Source organism: Ambystoma mexicanum, chromosome 3q, assembly GCF_040938575.1.
Source record: "Ambystoma mexicanum isolate Mex_15411 chromosome 3q, UKY_AmexF1_1, whole genome shotgun sequence".
NCBI classification, from domain to species: Eukaryota; Metazoa; Chordata; class Amphibia; order Caudata; family Ambystomatidae; genus Ambystoma; species Ambystoma mexicanum.
This window is the reverse complement of record NC_090926.1, coordinates 33,661,097-33,683,395: the sequence shown is the minus strand read 5'-3', so window position 1 is coordinate 33,683,395 and position 22,299 is coordinate 33,661,097. Positions and strand designations below refer to the sequence as shown.

Here is a 22,299-nt window from a genome sequence, read left to right as displayed (position 1 = left end):
AGTGCTTACTGGCCGGGCCCTACGCTAGTAGTACTTGCTGTGGGCCTACGGGTTCCAGCTCTGATCCCATCGTGTGCGAGGCAAAGAAAGTGCAAAGGCCATTGGCTTGGATTGGCTTAAAGTATTTATTTATTTATTTATTCATTCTTTTATTTTTTCATTAACTGCCTCTGGTTACATTTAACACCATTTTACACGAATTCATTGATAATACATTAATAACAAGTTAAATAAGAATCATAAAGAATATGCAGATTGTGCGGCAAACAAATAGAGATCATTCGCCACATACTGCCCATACAATAGACTATGGCTTGATTTTTTTTATCAAGCCATAGTTCATTGTATGTTCACATTAAGAGAATAACAAAAAGAAAAACATAATTAGGCAAACATTAAAAGTCATGCAGCACCTCAAAGCCATTTAAATCTGAATTAAATCAATCCTGTTAACAGGGCGTCAACCACTATGGCCTATGAGACCCGGTCAAGCTTCTTTATCGCCTTCTGCCAGACATGAAAGGCTGATGCGACAGATATCAGGGCTTCAGCTCCAAAAATTGTTGCCTAGAATTGATCAGAAGTGTGGGAGCATATTTCATTATATGCCTTGCTGTACTCTAGGCTCAAGGCCCCACACTGAGTCAGTATGTGGCGAATGATCTCTATTTGTTTGCCGAATAATCTGCATATTCTTTCCATTCTGGGGATACCAACCCATGCTCCTGTGATTTCGAAAACAGGGAGGGTCTGAAGGCGCTTGGCCACAATAAATCTCACTAATTTTGGCATGTGCAGCTTTATCCGGTAAGATTTGGTCGTTCCGATTTTGAAGGCCTGATGGGAGTAGGCCTCAAACCTTCGGAGGCCGGCTAAATGATCTATAGATGAGCCCATGTCCAAACGGCTGAGTTTCACCTCGACCCTACAGAGATAGAGTTCCATCCACATCTCGGGGACCCTAGCAAGGCCCACCTCCCTCAAGCATTGTTTGGCCAGCAGATCCAAATCTCTGAACTATGTACTCTTAGAGGACCTACCTGCATGTGTCGCTACTTGTCCTAGCAGCGAGGGAGCCTCCAGGACGTTAGAGTGCATCTTGGCCCAGAGCTTAATGGCTGGAAACTTCCAGAACATTAGCAGGGAAGAGAGGCCCAACTCCAACCGAATAGCCCCGGAACACTCCCTGGCACTCCAAGTAGTGAGCAAAGGATTTTAGTCTATAACCTAGGGAGCCTGCCCAGTGACTTTAAAGGAAACACCTCAAGGGCGTAGAGAATGCTTGGGATGATCAAGACCCTATAAGCCATGCTCTTATCCTCCAAAGAGCCTCCTCCCTGGGAATCAATAACTCTTTTAAGGGACAACTATTTGCCCCATGCCCCATATGTTACCCCCCTACCAAGTTCATGTGGAGATAAGGAGGGTCTAAAGGATACTCCCAAGTATCGGTATTCAGTAACGTGCTCCCCCCAATGTCCCCACAAACGATGGAGCCCCATATGCACCCTTGCCGCAGCTTATTATTATGAGTTGATGTCCAGTCCCGCGGAATGACGGGGCACCCCCATGGAGCTCAAGGGCACAGGCCCTTAAGCTTGGGGAGCTGCCCAAGTGATACAGAGGAGGGATGGGGGCAGAAATCATAAGGCACGCCACCACACTTCCCCCCCTTTCCTCTCCTGCTGCAGGTCTCACAGGAAGAGCCTGTCAGGGAGGGGACCCAAGACCCAACAAAAGGTGCTAAAAGGCAGCGGACTCCAGCACCAAATACCCAGTGTCTCTCCCACTCTTCAAAAAGGGAGAGAACAATCTAACAAAAGGTGTGGGAAGAGGCAGGAAGCCATGCACATAGGTGCTAAGTGGCTGTCGGCACAGGCTGGCCATTTGGGTAGCAAGTTGCTATGAGGAATTCGACCATACGCACGGGAAAAGTGTGCTCGCCAGGGCTTTTTGTTTTTTTAAAAAGAATTAATGATGGGGCCATTCCTGCGCACATTTTCTTTGCTCACAGCACAGCAGACAAACAGTCATGTACTCTGGGAAAACACAGCCTACCAGTGCCATCCTCCCCTGTCATGTGTAGCTGACACCTGACAGCCGTGGGTACATCAAAAGCCTTTGGCCATGGGCAGCCCGATTCGAATTTCATGGCCCATGGATTTGCATCTCCATTGTGAAACCTTGCTGGTGGTGGCGAATACTGAAGAATGTTAATTAGCAGGCCTCAGGGAAGGCCTGGGTGCAGGAAGTGACAATGGAGAGCAACCGCCAGGCACCTTTCTGTAATGCAATGTGTCAACTTGGTACTAACACCCCTCCTTGCTATGAAAGGGCAGTGAATGTCATGTCTGGAACCACTCCTTTCAGAGCAGGGAAGTATTTCAATTGTATGAGATGAAAGTCTCCCTGAAACCTCCTACTCCAAAGGAGGTCCATGTGGTGATCAGGCGCTGCATAGGGCTCAGTTAATTAGGGAGACTTTTTGATGTACAGCAGACAGGAAGATGGATGGGACTTAGAAGTGTATGGTGTCACCCTTCCCCTGTCTGTTGGCAAGCGCCCTGGTTCTGACATGAAACATCACTGAAGATTGTTGGTGGAGACCCACTATTGGTCCATTAAGACGGTCTTAGCCTTCACCAATCACTGGGGCCCATTTGGCTTTAAAAGAGGGCCAAACCCCTCACTGATCAGATCATCTGAAGACTTTGCAATGAGTAAGAAGAAGGACTCATTTGGACCCAATCTGAAGGTACAGACTACCTTACATCTTCCGACAGTGCAGGAAGGCCAGGAGTTCCAAGAGGGAAGCAAGATCCCTCCACTAAACATCGGGGAACAGAGGGAGATACCAGATTCAGCGGACCCATCCAGCAGCTCCAGAACTGGTACCCAGCCAGCACACAGCATGCCCTGCTAGGTTCTGACAGCAAGCTTCCTATGTGGGAAGTGCTGGAGAGTCTCTGGACAAAGGACTGCTAACACCCTCCTTAGCTTTGGGTCATCTGCCATGAAAGGACACAAGCCCTGCGAAGAAGCTAAAAGCTGTGCCACACAAGCATCATCCAGCGTCCATCTTTGTAAGGACAATTTTGAGACAGTCGAGCCCTTGAACTGCATCCAGCAGCACCGCTGACTGCTGTCATGCCCCAGTCACCAGAGCCATCTGAGACGGCTCATCCAGCATTCCATATCTGCTAACCAGCTCAGAGACAACGATTCTTGGCCCCGAGACATTCGTCCAGCCTCCCGTGCCAAACTGCCTGCCGACTGGTACCTGCAGCTGTCTCCAGCCACTACCTCTGTCTCAAGGGCTGCACAGCTCTGGAACCACCTTGACGCTGTCAAGCACCAAGAACTTATTCAGCACCAGGCACATTGTGGTTCTGCCCCCCTGGTCCTTCTTTGAAGGCCCCTAGAGACAGTTACAACCATTTGCCCCTTTGGTGCTAGAACCAAATAATCTTGAACTATAAGACTGATTACATTACCAACTACCCTCCTATCGGTATCCAGAGTGCATCCCTTTCCTTTGTGAAACTGTCTGTCCTCTGTGTTCCTTTACAGTATGGGTTGTAATTGTAGTGTGCTAGAACTGTCTGTTGTAGTAATAATAAAGTAGATACTTTTTTACAACCTCATACAGTCCCTTTTATCATTGGGTAATAATTGTATTTTTGCTCTGTTGCAACTAACCAACGATCCATGACCTTGTAGAGATAAGCCTGCTGTTCCATCTACCTTACCAAAATTGGACAAGGCGGTCTTATAATTTACTTGTATTCCAATCTGCTCGGATCCCTTCTGATGTACTAGAGGTGTGGGGTTGCTTGATGGTTTAGAAACCGATATTCATCCCTGGACCACTAGTGCCCCGGAAGTAGATTCGTCACATTGGTGGCAAGCGGTTGGATCAGTTGCAGTCTTGCGCACAGCTTAGTCACCCAATGATAAAAGTACTGTTGCAGGCAACGTTTAGTCACTGCTAGGTAATAGTAATAGTCATGGAGCTTGACATGGAGATGATTAAAGGCATGACCAAGGATGTCCTGCGTGTTTTATGTCAAGAGAGGGAACTTCCCCACAGCACTAAGGTTAATATACCTGAGTATGCTGACCAGCCTCCAAGCTTGGGTAGAAGCAAGTGCGGTTGTGGAGAAGACCCCAGGGGATGGGCTATGCCCCATATACCGGAACGGACAAGACCTTCTGGAAGGCGTAAATGACAAGGACGACCGCATGAGCAGTTTTTTTCGCCAATCATCCCGCCGAGGCACAAGTGTGGTTTCTCAACACTCGAGAGTGTCAGTGAGGACAGGGGCTAGTGTGGCATCCCACAGGTCCCAGGCCACAGCACAGTCTCTAAGTAGCCTAGTAATTGTTCCGGCTGTTAATGAGGTAGCAGCTAGAAAGCTCCTGCTCGAGGAGAGGAGACAAGTGCTAGAGGAACAGAAACAGCGGACAAGGTCACCATAGAGCTATGCAAGCTGGCACTTGAAGAGCAGAAAGAGGCCAACAAGTCTGCCGCTAGCGAGAACAGCAGTAGTGGCTCAAACCAGAGTGCCCGGGATAAGCCCCGACGGCACATCCCCAAAGATTTAGTACAGTCTTATGAAGTGGGGAAGGATATTTTTACTGGTTTTAAGTGCTCGAGCTGGCATTCCAGCTGCAGGAAGTGGATGAGGTACTGTGGAGTGCAGGCCTGATGAGTCGCTTACCGACACCAGGGACTGATACAATTCTTCAATTAACTCCTGAGGAAAGGAGCATGAAGACAGCCTTCCTCAGGAAGTTCTGTAAAACCCCTAAACAGTATCTCAAGAGCTTCAGAGAGGTCAGAAAGAAAAGTGGGCAGACATTTGAAGTTTTCACACACTTGTTGAAATATCTGAGCGGGGGGTGACTGGTAATAAAGTTGACACATTTAAAGGGATATACAATTTGAATGTGTGTGAGCATATGTTGACCTACACCAGCATCTAGTGGACAAGACTACCACAGACCCTAAGGAGTTTGCAAAGGCTGCCAACAGCTTTGTGAGTACTCGAGGCGACCACCCCGAACCGGAAGAGAAATCGGCGCACAATAAAGTAAACAAGGATGGGAAGGACAAAGGTCCAACCCAATCCTATTCAGAGTCAGGTCCCTAAAAGAACGAAGGGAAACCCCCACACTCTAGTTCAGCCGTGCACGCCTAAAAAAAGAGCACAGGCACCCCTAACACTGGGACACCTACGTTCTCAGCACCCAAAGGTTGTTTCGTGTTTAAGGAGCTGGGCCTTAGGAAAGGGATCCTGCTTGCAAGGGCTTACCCAAACAAGTCATAGTGAATTTTGGACTCCTGGAGGAGGCCATCATTAGTGTGGGCCTCTCAGAGGAGGATTTCCCACTAGGCCAGGGAGTGGCCGAATGTGGATTGGTTACACTGAGTGGGAACAATACCGGATCGCCAGAAGTGACCACAGTTCCCAACAATACTCAACTCTATCTAGAGCATGTGTCCATCACTGGACACAAAACTCCTGTGGTCCGAGACACTGCGGCTAGCGTCACCTCTGTCACCCGGCAGTGGGTACAGCCAGGCCAGTATATTGATGGGCATGAGTTGTGCGTAAGTAGATTTGATGGTAAGAGTAAGTGCCTCTTTGCGATAGCAGAGTTCAGCTGGCAAGGCGTAATGACCCAGCACCATGCAGCGGTGAAAGACTATCCCATGTTTAATGGGTAATGATCTTCCTGCTCCTGAAATAGTCACACCAGCTACACGATCGAGGGCCAAAGAGAACGCCAGATTGAACGTTCTGAAAGCCTTAGGGCCTGCAGGGCCTCCAGAGGGCTTGTTGGAAGGACCGGCGTTGCCGGTAGCCCCTAGTCCAATTCCACAGACTACTGAGTCACCTACTCTAAGAGAGAGTGGCTAGTAGCCACAGAGGACCCTACTTTGGTAGCAAGGGAACCCATGAGTTCAGAATTTCCTGGCGCTGCACAGTATCCTGAGGTGGAGGACCAGGTGGGCGCAGATCTGAAAGGTCTGCCCAAACTGGATGAGTTTGCATCAGCCTGGGGCCTAGATCAGACTGACTTCTACAAAGCCCAGAAAGAGTGTCCGGCTCTGGCGGGTCTGTGGAAGCAGGCGGAGGAGCAGGCTAAGGGCAAGCCCCCTAAACGGTTCAAAGTGTGCTGGAAGGATGGACTCCTGTATAGTGAGCCAAAGGATTCTGATGGCGAGGACACCAGAAAGTTGGTGGTTCCCCAATGCCACACAAAGTTCCTTTTGAATTTAGCTCACCAAATTCCTTTAGTGGGTTGAACTGGATAGTCCAGCCCCTTTGATGAGCAGCAATTACCCTCGAGATGGATGGGGATGTAGACCTTACTCATACATACATCAATAATAGAGCCCACTCAGGAAGTTGACAAAAGGAAGACTATTTTAATATCAATTATATAACACAGGGAGCATAACGAACATCAACTAAAAACGCTCGATCTTCAAACTCAAAGTACTTTAAGAAAAAACGTCACTTTTATAAGCAAAATGTGTCATCAATGACGTCTAAATCACATGTGTATTAACGTCATCCTACGTGGCAACCTACAAAAGATTATGTGTATGGGCTATTGGTTATGAGAGAACGTCTAAATATATGATCCATACTAGTCTAAAAAGTGTAGCTATGTGATTGGTTACTTAACATCAGGTGGGGCAACTAAGCCCTCGCTTAAAAAATAATCACTATGAACGTCACTACATACACGACGTCCCATTGGCTTACACACTATAGGACCCCTGAATACGCAGGTCCTCTACAATTGGTTGGCACTCTATCCATCTTCAGTCCTTTTCTACCGACGTTAGCAGCCTGCAGGCCAGCCATCCAGATGCTGGTGTGGTTGCCTTAACTTTAGCTTCCCACCAATTAGCATACCAATCCATCATCACCTCAGTGGTCTACTGTCAATTAGGCCTTGAACTTCGTCCTTGAGAGTGTTCTTAGCTCAGAGAAAATTAGGGAGTGAGAAGCACAGTCTGCCGTCATGCGTACTTGTGACCATCTTGTTCATCAAACTTCATGCTTCCACGTGACTAGAGACCATAAAATCAAACCTTTTTGTGCATTTAATATTCTTTCCTACCAGACCTCTTATGTCTTCCTTGTTATGTTCATTCCTTTTGAACAGGGGGTTTGTTCTTTCACACAAGTTTGTATCCAAAGTCAGTTTACTCCAGTTTTGATAAGACCTTGACTTCTTGGCTCGCTCAGCCTTGCCTTTCACTCATACTCTGCTTGTAATTCAATGTCTGCTTTTTAACTGCGACACACTGAATTTAGGCCTTTTTGCTAACATCCAATCTGCTATAATACGTTTAGTGGAAACATCCATAATTCTCTCATTCCTATGTATGTATACGTTTGCGCTTGTCGCAATCTATGTACTATAAGCGTATAGCTAGCTTCACGATTACTTTGCTGCTTGCGTTTCTTCTGCATTTGTACACGTGTAAAATTATTTGATATCTTCATCTGTTTCTGTGGCATACGTTTCTTCACCTTGAGCCCAAGATGTCACTTATCCTTATTGCTTTCTTGATGCCTTATAGAATATCCGCATTCTGTAATTACTTAATCTTTTCTATGTACTTCATCTTCAGCTCCATGTAACATATACTTGGCAATGGCTAGTGATACTAGCATTCATCCTTGCCGTTTATTGGCTCTGCTTCTTCAGGGATTTCATTCAGATGCCCATCATATTTCTTTGTATGCAAATACGGTTTTCTCAATGGGTACCTTGGCTCCCAGATTCTCTTAGGTACGGACCCTTTCACTGGTACTGGACTGAGTGCATAATTTGCTCTTTGTCGATTCAGCTGTTCTGTATACGTCACATACTCTGGTTTCCAGCATACAGGTAAAAGGGGCGTGAACTGGGGACTTCCAGCCCTTTAAAATGAGTAGCAATACCCTTCAGATGGATGGGGATGCAGATTTTAAATCAATAATTCAGACGACACAAATAGCTTCGCAAAAGTGAGTCTGATTTAATGCAAGTAACTAAAACAGGGAGTACAACAAACATCAGCAATCGCTCGATACTCAACTCTCAATCATTTCCTAAAAAAGCTGTGTTCTTAAACCCAAAATTGGTCACAGCTGACGTCTTGACCTGCGTCATTACCAACGTCATCCTACGTGGCAAACTTCTAAAACCTATCTGGAAGCGGGATCGGTCCTAAGTGAATAGCTAGGCATAGGTGTTTTATCTGTATAGAGTACTGAAAAGACATAATTGGATACTTAACATCAGGAGGGGCAACTAAGCCCTCCCTTCAAAATGGCCACTATGAACGTCACTAAATGTACAACCTCCCATTGGCTACACTTCCATGCGTAGGTTTGATCTCCTCATGCGTTCAACTTTCCTCCATCACGTGACTGGACACCACGATTTGAGCCTTTCTGTGTATTTGATTTTATTCTCCACTGGTCCTGTGATGTCTTTTGTTTTCACTTGACCTTCTTGATCAGGAGCTTCTGTTCTTTCACGTTAATTGTATCTAATGTCAGGCAATTCTAGTTCGGATAAGACCTTGGCTCTCTTGGCTCATCCAACTCCTTAGCTGAAATATATTCTGTTTAATTCAATTGCTTTTGTAACTGCGACACTGAATTTGAGGCCTTCCTCGTTGCTCAAGACTGCTATATACGTAGTGGAACATTCATTCTTTATTCAATCCATATGTATTATATGAGGTATAGATGTATATGTTGGCGCTTGCCGCAATCTATTCATTATAAGCATTTGGCTAGCTTCATGATTGCTTTGCTGCTTGCGTTTCATTGCGTCTGTACACATTTAAACTAACTAAGCATCTTTATCATGCTTATGGCATAAGTCTCTTCATCTTGATCCCAAGATGTCATTTATCCTCGGTACTTCTTTGTTCTTCATAAATCTCCTGCCTCTTTGGTCTGGTTATCTTCTATATGGGGTCGATTCAGTTTCGTACGATGTCACCATTCATCCTGGTCATTCAGTTTCTTTGTTTCGTCAGGGATCGTGTTCAAATGGCCATCATATTCTCTTGAATGTAGGTATGGTTTCCACAATGGGTACTTTACTTCCCATATTCTCTTAGATATAGGTATTCTTATGGGTACTGCACAGAGTTTTTGCTCTTCTTCTTGCTTTCTTATTGTTCTAGTATACGTCACATACTTTGGTTCATACTTCTCAGGTAATGTAGGCGGGGTAGGTGGAATAGGGGTACTTAGCTCCTCCTCTACACTCCCCCCTCTTGGCGATTTATCAACCACTCTCACATCGTCTTCTATACTTAGACATCCTGGTCTGAAGAAGTGCCTCTTAGGGACCCATATTTTTATGACTCTCTTCAGGCATCCAGCTGACTTCACATGCTCATCCTTGTTCCATGTCATGAGCATGCACTGCCCACTTGCACTGCAGTAGATCCATCTTCCCACATACTTTCTGTGGTCCTATGGATACAGGAACTTCGTTCCCTCGGGTGCATGGATACTAGACTTCACAAAGTCTCTGATTTCTTTGTCCGTCAAGTCTTTAGGCTTCCATCCTGGTTCAGCATCGATCATGATCTTCATCCCTATGGCTTTCTTTGCTCTGTTCTAAATTGCGAGATTATTATCTTTATCAGACAAAATCCAAGCATCACTAATAATAGCAAGGCTCCAAGAAATTTGAACATATCTGCCTTCCATTGTGGAATCCATGAGAAGAGATTTCCAAACCAGCTGTCATCAGCAATATCTTCTACTTCTTTTATCATCTGGCCATGGAGTTTCATCAGCATGCCCATGGCCTCTGTCAAAGTTCCACTCTTGTCATCATAAGAAGGTATAAATGTGCAACATGATTCTCCAATTTTGGCAAAAAAAAAACTCCATCCATGGCTGTGATATATCCAGGACAAATCTGTTCTGGAGATCCATTCGTTTTACAGCTCTCAGTTCTTCTCTGATTGCATTGAATCCTTTTATAGTTGTGTTAATTGTCTGCAGCAATTCCCATCTGGTGATTTGTAACCACTTGGTATTTGCTCCAACCTGGATCCTTGGCATAAAGATCATTGTGAACACTGATGAAGTCTGGCTGAACAGCCTGTGTTCATACAGTATAGCATCAAAGGCTTCAATAGATGCAGCAGAGAAGTAGTTCTCTCTCTTTGTTCGACTTATCAGTTCCACAGATCTCTTATTTCTTAGATAAGCATCTGCTTTTGGAAAACTATCAATGTTCAGGTCACCTTTAGGAGCCACCAATGCAGGAACATGGACATTCACCAATGTGCAAATTCCTCCCCAATCTTTAGGCAGTCTGATGTAGGCTTATGATCCACAAGCCCAATAGTGATCCACGATTACTCCTGTTCCGTGCACCATCCCTGGTGCATCAAATATTCATCCACAGTTCTGATTATCCCCCATTTTTCTTGTACCATTGTTCCTGAAGCAAAACTTAGAACTTTCTAATGGTCCTCCCCTATCTTTGACCCATGTCAGTAGTTTAGCAAATCTTGGCCATAATGGCTTGCATCCATTCTGTACTATGTCAATAGTAGGTTGGTAACACCCAATAACTACCCATGCTCTGCAGATCACCACTCCTTTTTCCCATCTGTCTGGTGATAGTACTGTTCCCCAAATTTGCATTTGTCCTCTGCAGATTTTCCTTTGACATCAAGTTTTTTGTTCACTTCCCATCTAATGCCAGCTCCTTTCACTCCTGGTTTCTCATATCTGATCTCATGATTTCTCATATGGGCTCTGTTTCTTGTCTTTATATTCTGTATGTAGTCATCTTCATCTGGATCTGTCTTTTCAGTTGCCCATTTAATAGAAACATCACTTCCCATAAATTGACCTCTTGTTTTGCAAAGTGCTATGTGCGACAGGTAACGAGCTGTCTGGACATCAATTTCAATTACCATGAAGATCTTTGATTTCCCCATGCTGCATGGCAGGAGTGCACATACGAAGCAGTCTTCATCTGACGTCCTTCTTCCAACTTTTTTCATGTGTTGGTACCATATGTTGTTCCCCAAGTGTGCTGTGCTGTCTAAATAATCATTCAGTTCATCATTGTCTTCTTGGGTGCTTCTTTTAATTCTCAAGGTCTTCTTGTAGTTTTCTATAACTACATCTCTGAATACATCAATATAACTTCTTCTGGCTGGTTGATCTGCAGGAACATCCATGCGGCCTATCTGCGTAGAAGAAAGTTCAGCAAGTCTTTCTTTACCCCTCTGTCTTTTTCTGGCAATGGCTAAAAATGGCCATATAAATTCTGCTATTATTTCTGCATAGGGCTCAATGGGAATAGGGAGGGAGCTAATAACGGTACCGCAATTTGCGGTACCGTTATTTGCTCCCTGGTCCCTTTGCGGCTCCCGCTAAGGGTGCCTGGTAAAACCAGGTGCCCATAGCGGGACCCGCTAATGGACCTCGTAGTAGGGCACAAAGGGATTACCGGCACCGATGTCCTTAACGGTGCCCGGTATCCCTTTGCGCCCTACTCGGAATGAGGCCCAATGTATTTTAGATTGTTTCTGGAATCTTGTTGTTTTCTTCAACATTCGTCCTCGATCAACTAGCTGCTTTCTGGAAACAATTTCTCCACCAGTCGTGGTGCAAATATTCCTTTATCGTGAAAAAAGATAATTTCTGCGAGCTGCTATAAATTCTGCTTCATTAACCAGTTCCCAATCGATGCCTCGAATTTGCTTCAGTCCACATGACATTGTAGCTTCCCTGTCAGCATAAACAAAGTTTGGGGTTTTAACCACTTCCTCGATCTGTCCCTCGGAGGAAAGTTTTCAACAAACCTCAGTGATTTCTTTCAGAATAGATCGCTACCTGGATTATGATACCTTCCAGGTTCACATTCAAATTTGTAGTATTTCTTGGGTCCCTAAGAAACATCACCACATCCGTGTGTCTTCCAACGAGATGCAGTAGTCTTCAATTAAACAAAAAAACACCACACTGACCAGTCTATGTACTAAGTCGGGTGTTAGGGACATTTGTGTTTTCCTCACTGAACTCAGGTAACTTCAAAAACTCTTCAGTGATGATTATGAGCAATCTTCTAACGATTTTTTCATTTTCAGTATTACCAATAAAATCTAGAATGCAGCAAGTTCTCCCCACCAGTGATGGATACAAACGTAATATCAACTCAAAATACATAAGTGATGACCTAGAAAGGTCATCACTGGGTAACACCATGATTAACACCGAACAAGAGCTCCGTATGGAAGGAATCAGGATACTGTATCGATTTCCAATTGCTGTGTCCATGATCAAAGTTTGGCATATCCTTATTCTTATCAATGCTTAAGCATGCCACAGTCCAAAGTCAATAACCTACTGTGGCTTTCACAAATGCAAATCTTCTTTTACTCTGCAACTAGTATGCACAGAGTGTTCGAATGTGTCCTTTACCCTTTTATTTATAGCTGAAAAGAAAATGTCCAAGTTAAGCCACAGTCCATTAAAACTCTTCAAGCTTTCCACTTGTCAGGTTATGCGTCCTTCCTCGTCATGGATCTCATCTGCACATGCTGTGGATCTTCCACGATGTTTGTAGCTTCTTTGTGGTGGGGTGCAAGCAGAGGCATCTCTCTGGCGTAGATTTTCATGTCGCCCAGGAAGATCCAAGCTCGCCTACCCTGCACTTTGACAGCAGATGGCGTGACGTCCTCGAAAATGAAAGGACCGTGAAAGCGGGACTTGGCCCACTTTTTCCTTGTGTGATTGCGGATCAGGATCTTATCACCTAGGTAAATTCTTGGACGTAGAAATTCGGGGGTTTGGATTGTTGAAGCATCTCCTTCTGTGTTCTCTACTGCTCTGCACCCTTGTCTCTGCAACTGTCCTGAAATCACAGGAAAACTAGATGTTTAACAGTTCAAATAGTTTTGCAATTCAAGTCCTAACACTTATGACGTTGGCTGAGCATCACTTCTAACTCGGGATGGAGGCATTAAAGGCGTTCTCATTCTCCTGTCTGTCACGATCTCGTGCAGCGTAAGATGGTGGTCAGAACCTGGTTGGTTCCTTAATGCATACAATGCCAGTGGTAGGCAGTGCAACCATCCTTTTTTCAAAGTAAGCTTCAATTTAGCTATTCTTTCTTTTAACAGGCTGTTGAGCTTTTCACAGATACCATTACCTTGCGAATGATAAGCCGAAGAAACGTTTCTGTTTTATTCCAAGCAGCGAGGTAATATGCTCAAAAACTGTATTAACAAAGTGAGGTCCATTATCTGATCTCATTACTTCACACACTCCCCATCTCGGAAACACCTCGCGCACCAAGAACTTGGCTGTACAGGTAGAGTCTGGGTATGTACATGGACATAAATGAGAGCTAATCAAGTTGCACTCCTAATTTTTACACAAGAGTATTTTTAAAGATATATCCTGAGAGTTATTGGTTTTAAGGTGCGGAGGAGATAAATAACAACCCTGGCCTATAAGTTGCAAAAATGTACACAATAGATCAAGTTCCCAAATGTGGGAACTCCCGTCCTCTGCACTCTATGGATGGCTCTGTAAGGAGTCCTTATATGTTTAATTATTTTTTAAATAGATGTTTCAATAAATTGATTTGTACAAAATTGTAGGTAATTTGCTTAGTAACATATATCCATACATGTATTAATACACATTGACACAGTTAAGCTTTTTTGCAAAAATCCATTGATTATTAGAAGCCCAACGCGTTTCGTGAAATAATTCACTTCTTCAGGGGCAAATTGCATAATTTTTCTTAAAGTAATCTGGAAGACATAATATTGAAGTAGATGCATATTAGTCCCAATAGTTCACAAAAGAATATTTGTATAATTTCCAACAGCAAAAAAACTTTCAAGGAGGATCCATATATATCCTATTGTCGAGTATCTCGTTAAGTTGACATAAATTTAAACTTTAAGCAAATCATACAGTGGTGACCAGTAGTAACCATTTAGCAATATCCTCATGTTCAACAATGATCAATACATTGACATTTTTATGTTGTAAGTAAATTACCTTTGGACAAGGTTCCATTGTTGCAAAATGTTGGCTGTTCATCACAAAGAGAGAATTGTCAGTCTCCTGTACTGGTAGTGAGATCTTAGTCCCTAAACAGTTAACAAGAAAAAGTAGAAGACGGGGGGAAAAAGTTGTCAAGATAAGAAATCCTAAATCTAGCTATCAAAAGATTAGAATAAGTTAAAAGTGATGACTTACCACCTAATGTCAGAAGAAGATGGTAAATTGAGTAAAAATCACTTCATCTTTTAGAACCTTTTGTGTAGGAACAAGCGTCCGGCCCAAAGTGGGCAAGTTCCAAAATACCTAAGATAAACCAAAATGTGGACTAAGTATATAACCAAGAAGTCCGGCTTAAGTAGCACAGATAATCCCAGAGTGCTTACAATTCAATAGTCTTCTGGTGTGTAGAGGTCGAGATCGTGATCTACTTTCAGGACTCGCTAGCCAGTACTGGCGTTGGCTGTCCTTAAATACCCATAAGATGGTCGCTTATCGTCAGGCGTATGTGCGTCAGAAGACGCATGATGTCACGATGTAAACATCGTGATGTCATTGCGCGGATGCGCAAAGTCATAATTAGATGTTCAATTAGATAGGATAGACTCGATGCACAAAACTTTTAGCTCCCAAAAGGGGGCGTGAATATGACAAACAGTAGATTTTAAGAAAACGTAAAGTGCGCTAGTTGAAGATTAATAAATGCCTGCTAGGAAGTGGGAGGACTATAAAAGAATAAATATGTAAAGAGTTAAAAGGTGCAGGAAAAAATAAATAAAGAAATGCTAAATTGACAGTTGAGATAAATCACTGAAATTCGATTCAAAATGGTCACATGATCAAAGGATAGGCTGGTTAAATGTCGTAACATGGTCATTAGGTGTAAACTCACAAGATAAAGATGTGAAAAGAAGTTAAAAGACATGTTAGCAGGTTATTTTAGCCTCTATAGCTGTCTCGTTAGGAGCTCGTATTCTGCTGAGGCACAGTTTAATGACACCAAATACAATTTGTAGCATATGCAGATTTTGGAGATTACAACCTACATCACACTTGGGCTTAATGAAGATTTCTACATGGGTCCTTTTTTTATGAATTAATCCTCTAAAATTACTGTCTGGGTACAACACAGTACTGTTTATAAAAGGACTTTCAAGACTTGTGATGTAGGTTGTAATCTCCAAAATCTGCATATGCTACAAATTGTATTTGGTGTCATTAAACTGTGCCTCAGCAGAATGTGAGCTCCTAACGAGACAGCTATAGAGGCTAAAATAACCTGCTACCATGTCTGTACATATCCTGGTTCTTTTCACTTCTTTTCACATCTTTATCATGTGAGTTTACACCTAATGACCATGTTACGACATTTAACCAGCCTATCCTTTGATCATGTGACCATTTCGAATTGAATTTCAGTGATTTATCTCAACTGTCAATTTAGCATTTCTTTATTTATTTTTTCCTGCACCTTTTAACTCTTTACATATTTATTCTTTTATAGTCCTCCCACTTCCTAGCAGGCATTTATTAATCTTCAACTTGCGCACTTTATGTTTTCTTAAAATCTACCGTTTGTCATATTCACGCACTCTTTTGGGAGCTAAACGTTTTGTGCATCGAGTCTATCCTATCTAATTGAACATCTAATTATGACTTTGCGTATGCGCGCGATGACATCACAATGTTTACATCGTGATGTCATGCGTCTTCTGACGCACATACGCCTGACATTAAGCAGCCATCTTATGGGTATTTAAGGACAGCCAACACCAGTATTGGCTAGCGAGTCCTGAAAGTAGATCACGATCTCGACCTCTACACACCACAAGACTATTGAATTGTAAGTACTCTGGGATTATCTGTGCTACTTAAGCCGGACTTCTTGGTTATATACTTAGTCCACATTTTGGTTTATCTTAGGTATTTTGGAACTTGCCCACTTTGGGCCGGATGCTTGTTCCTACACAAAAGGTTCTAAAAGATGAAGTGATTTTTGCTCAACTTACCATCTTCTTCTGACATTAGGTGGCAAGTCATCACTTTTAACTTATTCTAATCTTTTGATAGCTAGATTTAGGATTTCTTATCTTGACGACTTTTTCCCCCCATCTTCCACTTTTTCTTGTTAACTGTTTAGGGACTAAGATCTCACTACCAGTACAGGAGACTGACAATTCTCTCTTTGTGATGAACAGCCAACATTTTGGAACAATGGAACCTTGTCCATAGGTAATTTACTTACAACATAAAAATGTCAATGTATTGATCATTGTTGAACGTGAGGATATTGCTAAATGGTTACTACTGGTCACCACTGTATGATTTGCTTAAAGTTTAAATTTATGTCAACTTAACGAGATACTCGACAATAGGATATTTATGGATCCTCCTTGAAAGTTTTTTTGCTGTTGGAAATTATACAAATTTTCTTTTGTGAACTATTGGGACTAATATGCATCTACTTCAATATTATGTCTTCCAGATTACTTTAAGAAAAAGTATGAAATTTGCCCCTGAAGAAGTGAATTATTTCACGAAACGCGTTGGGCTTCTAATAAATCAATGGATTTTTGCTAAAAATGCTTAACTGTGTCAATGTGTATTAATACATGTATGGATATATGCTACTAAGCAAATTACCTACAATTTTGTACAAATCAATTTATTGAAACATCTATTTAACAAATAATTAAACATATAAGGACTCCTTACAGAGCCATCCATAGAGAGCAGAGGACAGGAGTTCCCACATTTGGGAACTTGATCTATTATGTACATGGACACGCCTCTATCCATCTGGAGAAAGGACATACTACAACTTACAACTTACACAAACCTGGTATTTCATCAGGAGTTCCGCTAGGGTTCTGTTGGAGACTTCATGGGGTGTGTTGTGGTAGTCTCTCAACATACGATATAGCACCTGATGCGGATCTGCACCATCAATGCATGCTCTTTGAATCGTCTTTTTGATCGAGGCCATGAACCTTTCTGCCATCCCGGTAGCTTGGGGCCAGCGAGGAGTGATCCTTTGATGAGTAAACCCCATGTGTCGTGCAAATACTCTGAATTCATGTCCACTGAAAGGCGGACCATTGTCAGACTTTATGGTGTTTGGGATCCCCCATTCACTGACAACATCATCAAAGACGGTGGCTACATGAGCGAACGCCGTGAATTTCACCTTCTTTAAAATGGGGAATCTGGAGTGTTCGTCAATGAAGAGTAGTAGGTACTCGCCTGTTTCGAGCGGCCTGTAGAAATCTACCGCAACTCTTTCCCAGGGGCGTTTTGGGATTTTGGTCACCCTGAGCGGCATTGGAGGGTGTGCTCTGGAAGTGCACTGACAGGCTACATAGTTCTTTACACACCGGTCGACCATGTCATCCAAGAACGGGAACCAAACATGACATCGGAGCTGTCTTTTGGAGTTGTTAGCGCCCTGATGGCTTTCATGGGCGGCCTTGATGATCTCTGATGGGAGTGTCGCTGGAATTACTAATCTGCACCCCCATAATAAGATTGACTTGTCCTGGATGGCCAGTTCAGTGTGTACCTTGGCTAGCCTTTCAAGCTCGTCCCTACAGGTACCTGAACTGGCTGTCTGGTCTGAGTACTGCACGGCAAAAGTCCTTCCACCTGTTATTTTCCATCAGGCTTATTGCTAAGGCCATGGAGGGGTCCGCTGCTGATGCCAAGGCGATGGATTCAATCGAGATGGCTGGGGGCAGTGCGTTGGCTGTTACATAGCTGATGTATTTGGCGTCACCAGGCCTGGCGTCCGGTTTGTCGGTTGGGTGTCTCGACAGGTAGTCGGCGGGGTTGTTCTCACCCCCCGGTCGATGGATGATCCCGAAGTCGTATTCCTGCAGACGAATGCCCTATCGCTCAATCCTTGGGGGCATTTTCGTTCTCGGGTTTCCGAAGAAGGACAGTAAAGCTTGATGGTCCGTGATGAGGGTGAACCTTTTTCTGATTACAAAGTTGTGGAAATGTTCGCAGGCCCAGACGGCTGCCAAACTTTCTTTCTCCACTTGGGAGTAAGCGGATTCCGGGGGGAGCCATTGCTCTGCTAGCGTAGGCCACTATGTGCCTTGAGTTGGTATCAGGGCCGCTGGTTTGTGCTAGGATGGCTCCTAAGCCCACCGGGCTGGTGTCCACAACAATTTCAGTGTGCCAGTCTGGATCGAAATAGGCAAGTTTCTGAGCCTCTGCAAGAGCCTGTTATATTGTGTCAAAGTCCCTTTGGCACTTGTCAGACCATACTAGTGGGACTTCCTTTTGCAGCAGGTGCCTCAGAGGTTCTGTGATGGTGGCAAAGTGGGGAAGGTATCTGGTGCAGTAACCAGCCATCCCCAGGAATGACCTTACATCGGCAACCTGGTTGGGTTTTTGCAGTTTGAAGATGGTGGAAACTTTGTCTGGATCAGGGGTCATGCCATCGGCAGAGAAGATGTGTCAGAAGAATTTGAGCTTGGACTTGCTAAATCGACACTTGTCTAGATTGAGGGTCAGTCCTGCTTCCTGCACAGCAGCGCAAGCAGCGTGGAGGGCTGTATCATGTTCATTGCGCGTCTTTCCAAATACAAGGATGTCATTGCTATAATTGAGTGTCCCTTTCACAGGCCTGATGATTTGCCTTATGGCTTCATGGAAAATGTCAGCTGCCGAAGAGATTCTAAAGTTCAATCTTTTATATCGGAACAGTCCATCATGTGATGCAAATGTGGTGATCACTCTCGAATCAGGGTGGAGTACCATCTGATGGTATCCCTGGATCAGATCGAGTTTTGAGAAGAGGACAGCTTTATTTAGCTGGACTATCATGTCCTCAATCCTTGGTCCTGGATGTCGTTCTCTTTGAATGGCCGTGTTGACCACCCTCATGTCCACGCATAGCCGTAAGCGACCTCCTTCCTTTGGAACGATGACAAGTGGAGAGACCCACGGTGTTGGGCCGGTGGCCGTTTCAATGATGTCGTCCCGTAGGAGCTGATTGAGTTCGTTCCACACTGCCGACTGGAGGTGAAATCCAACCCTGCGCGGGTGCTGCGGAACAGGGCGGACTGCCGGGTCGATGTGGAGCTTGACTGGGGGACCCTTCATTTTGCCCAGGCCTTGGCACAGAAGCAGGAATTCTCTCAGGATGCCGTCTTTCGTGATGGTAGGAAACACAGGTGGTTTGTGCTCTAAATTGTAGATGTGCCCCTGAGTTTCACATCCAGGTGCAGTTGAGCGGATGGTGTCACCTTCTTGTACATGGATGTTGATGAGGCCTAGGCATGAGCCGGTCTTGTAACTCAGTAGGAATCGTCCTTTGGCCGGGCTCCATATTACGTGAATGACGGTGGTCGTTGATCTGTCGCCGTGGATGAGCCGTCGCTTGAACGACGCTGTGTAGGGGTATGTCGGCACCCCATTGAAATATTCTGGAAGGTGTCTGTGTGAGAGTGGGTTTGCTGGGGATTTGTTGAAATTCCTTCTCCCCCATAATGTTTACCGTGGCCCCTGAGTAAATGAGGAAGCAAAATTGCCTGTCACAAATGTCTACCGGTATCCGTGGTGCTTCTCTTGCCTTGCTCTCATCCATGACGAGGTTTACAAATTTGTCTTGTGCATATAGATCATATTGTTCGCTTTCATAGTCTTGGTTGAACTGCGGTATGGCGTGATGGCTTGGCTGTGCTGGAGGTGGGCCATCATATTTGTTGCGAATTTGTGGCTTCAGGTCTTGTGGGTCGTATTCTTGGGATTCATCTTCTGGATAGAGTTCTTCAACAACTCTTACATATATTCTTGGCCCTTGTTGGTATGGGTGTACCTGGTATGACTGACTCTGTGATGCCCTTTGAAGTGGTCTGTATGCGGTACCAAGGGTGTCCGTGGTGTGGGGAAAGGTCTGGCTTCTCAGCAGACTGCTTGGAAGTGTCCTTCCCTTCCACAATTTCCGCACTTTTGGGTGAGCGCGGAGCAAGAACCAGCATGGGGGAAAGCCATGCCACACCTGTAGCACTGTCATTGCATCCTTGGGGTCGATGAATAGGCAGGGCTACTGATCCTTTCACCCCCTCTTGCACTATTTGTGTGGACTGCTGCTATCACCTCCCCTCTATCTTGTTTGAGCGTCATCGTGCTAGTCATGTGCGTTGCTTGTTTGTCCACCCTGTTGAGGATTCTGGCTATTTCACTCACTTCTTCAATGGTGAGGGGTTTCTTGAGAAGCTGCTTCTTTAAAGTGGGCGAGAGACACCCTTCTATTACTCGTAGACAAATGGCTTCCTCCAGGGAAAATGTGTGAAATTGGCAGCGTGCTCCTTTAATTCGTAGTCTGGTGATTAACTCATCTACAGTTTCATCTGCGTTGGGTACATTGGTTGACTATATACCTCTCGTAGTCCCTGTTGGGTTCTATCACCAATCTCTTGTTGAGGGCTGTGATCAGTGATGCAAAGTCAGGGTGTTCTACAGCAGGGATGGTTTTAATGAATGTCTTTATTTTGGTGCCTGCAGTGTTAATGAACATACTGCGTAGGCGTGGGGACGTCTCTTCACCTGCAGCGGTTATAAAGTCGTTGAAATCCTTGAGCCATTCTACTCACCAGGCCCTTTGTCGGCTTGCGGGATCATTGAGAATGGTGGGGGCATGTGCCATGCTGTGGCTGTTGACCTCGAAGTCTGCACTGGAGGTGGCGGGCCTTGCTCAGCTTGATTATGGGAGGAGCTCATGGCTGTGGCAGGCCTTGGAAGTGGCTCTGGAATGTCACTTGGGTAGGTGTCACTTCAATGTGGCTGTTGCCCCTTCTAGTGTGGGAAGGTTTTCCCAGTGTTTTAGTTTCCCTCTAACTGGGAGGACGAAATGTAGCACGTTTGTTGGTTGTGCTCCACTTTGTGTTCATGATGGCGCTGATAGAGGAGCAGGCCTGGTGAGTGGGGATATCACCCACTTGAAACCACGTTGGTGCGTGTCCTTGCGGCTCCTGCCGCAATCAATGAAGGTAAGGAGCTCTTCCTGCAGACTACATTCTTCAAGCAGCTGGTGGCTCTCTCACTGGGAACGTGTGCTGGACAGAGGAGGAGGCGGGCCTCGCGCTCTGGGCTGGCAGGGCAGCGGGGTCGCTGGGGAAGTTTCAAACCGTGGCCATGGAATACCGATGTTCGGCGCCCAGTGGGATCACTGGCGCGGATGTGTTGGCGCTCAGTGGGATCACTGGTGCGGATGCGTTGGCGCCCAGTGGGATCACTGGCACGGATGCTAGGGAACTGCAAAGCACGGCCGTAATGTGCCGATGCTGGCGCCCAGTGGGATCACTGGCGCGGATGAGGAGGCACGCGACAGAATCGTCAGCTTGTGAAGGAGGAGGACGCTGGTGTGCTGGAATCGCCTCATCGCCAGTTGTTAGACCTTTGGTCATACGCAAATAACAGGACATACACCAGCTCGCATGGAATGCAACTCTCTTTATTCTCTTACAGTAAGATACTGAAACTGCTCCCTTTCCTCCCTTCATCCCTTCCTGTCCCCATCATGTCCGCTCGTGACGTGTGGAGGGGGAGCACTGTCTTAAAGGGACCAGGTCCCTGTAACACAGCCCATGATTCACACGACAGCAACACGACAGTGCCATAAGGCAAGGTCTTGGCAATAAGCTGAGGGGTAAGGAGGATGGTGGGGGTCGCTCAACACTAACCCTGAAATGTCATCACAAACAGAAAAAGGGCGGAATTCCTAGGATCTCTCGCTTGGGCCTCGTAAGCTGTACATTCTGGATTCTACTCACCAAAACCGTAATATCTGCTCGTGCTTTATGATGTGTCTGCATAAGTATTTTGCGATTCTGCGCATTTCCTCGACTTGGGGCTATAGAACATGTCCGCATTTTCACTGGTAGAAAACCGGACCAAAAATGCCCGGTGGAAGCGGGTGCTGGAAAAAACAGATTACCCCCAATGTTTTACCCTTCGCTTCCACTGTTCTTGGGGCCATTTCTCCCAGCACTAGTCAACAAGCCTGGAATGCAAGTTCATATGTGAAGGACAGTTTAGAAGGAAGAGGGGGGAGCAGAGGAAGAGAGGGAGAGACATACAGAGAGAGAGAGAGAGGTGGCCTGGTGAAGTCAGCACTTGGCAGGCTACCAGAAACCGCGAGGTCATTCAAAACTGGGAGGCGGGGCTCACGCTCCTCCTGACTGACAGTCTGCACGGCTCTAGCCTT

At 45.1% G+C, this 22,299-nt stretch overlaps 1 protein-coding gene and 1 long non-coding RNA gene across 2 annotated transcripts in view; one reads left to right on the top strand and one right to left on the bottom strand.

The window, feature by feature from the left end:
- CACNG2 (calcium voltage-gated channel auxiliary subunit gamma 2) overlaps positions 1 to 22,299 on the top strand; it is a 530,677-nt gene that overhangs the window by 90,111 nt on the left and 418,267 nt on the right. The gene's annotated exons all lie outside the window — the stretch shown is intronic.
- LOC138582054 (uncharacterized) lies at positions 6,417 to 21,587 on the bottom strand. Its single transcript, XR_011304940.1, has 2 exons — positions 16,924 to 21,587; positions 6,417 to 12,921 (listed from the first exon to the last, which is right to left on the bottom strand). It is a non-coding gene; the product is annotated as an uncharacterized lncRNA (long non-coding RNA).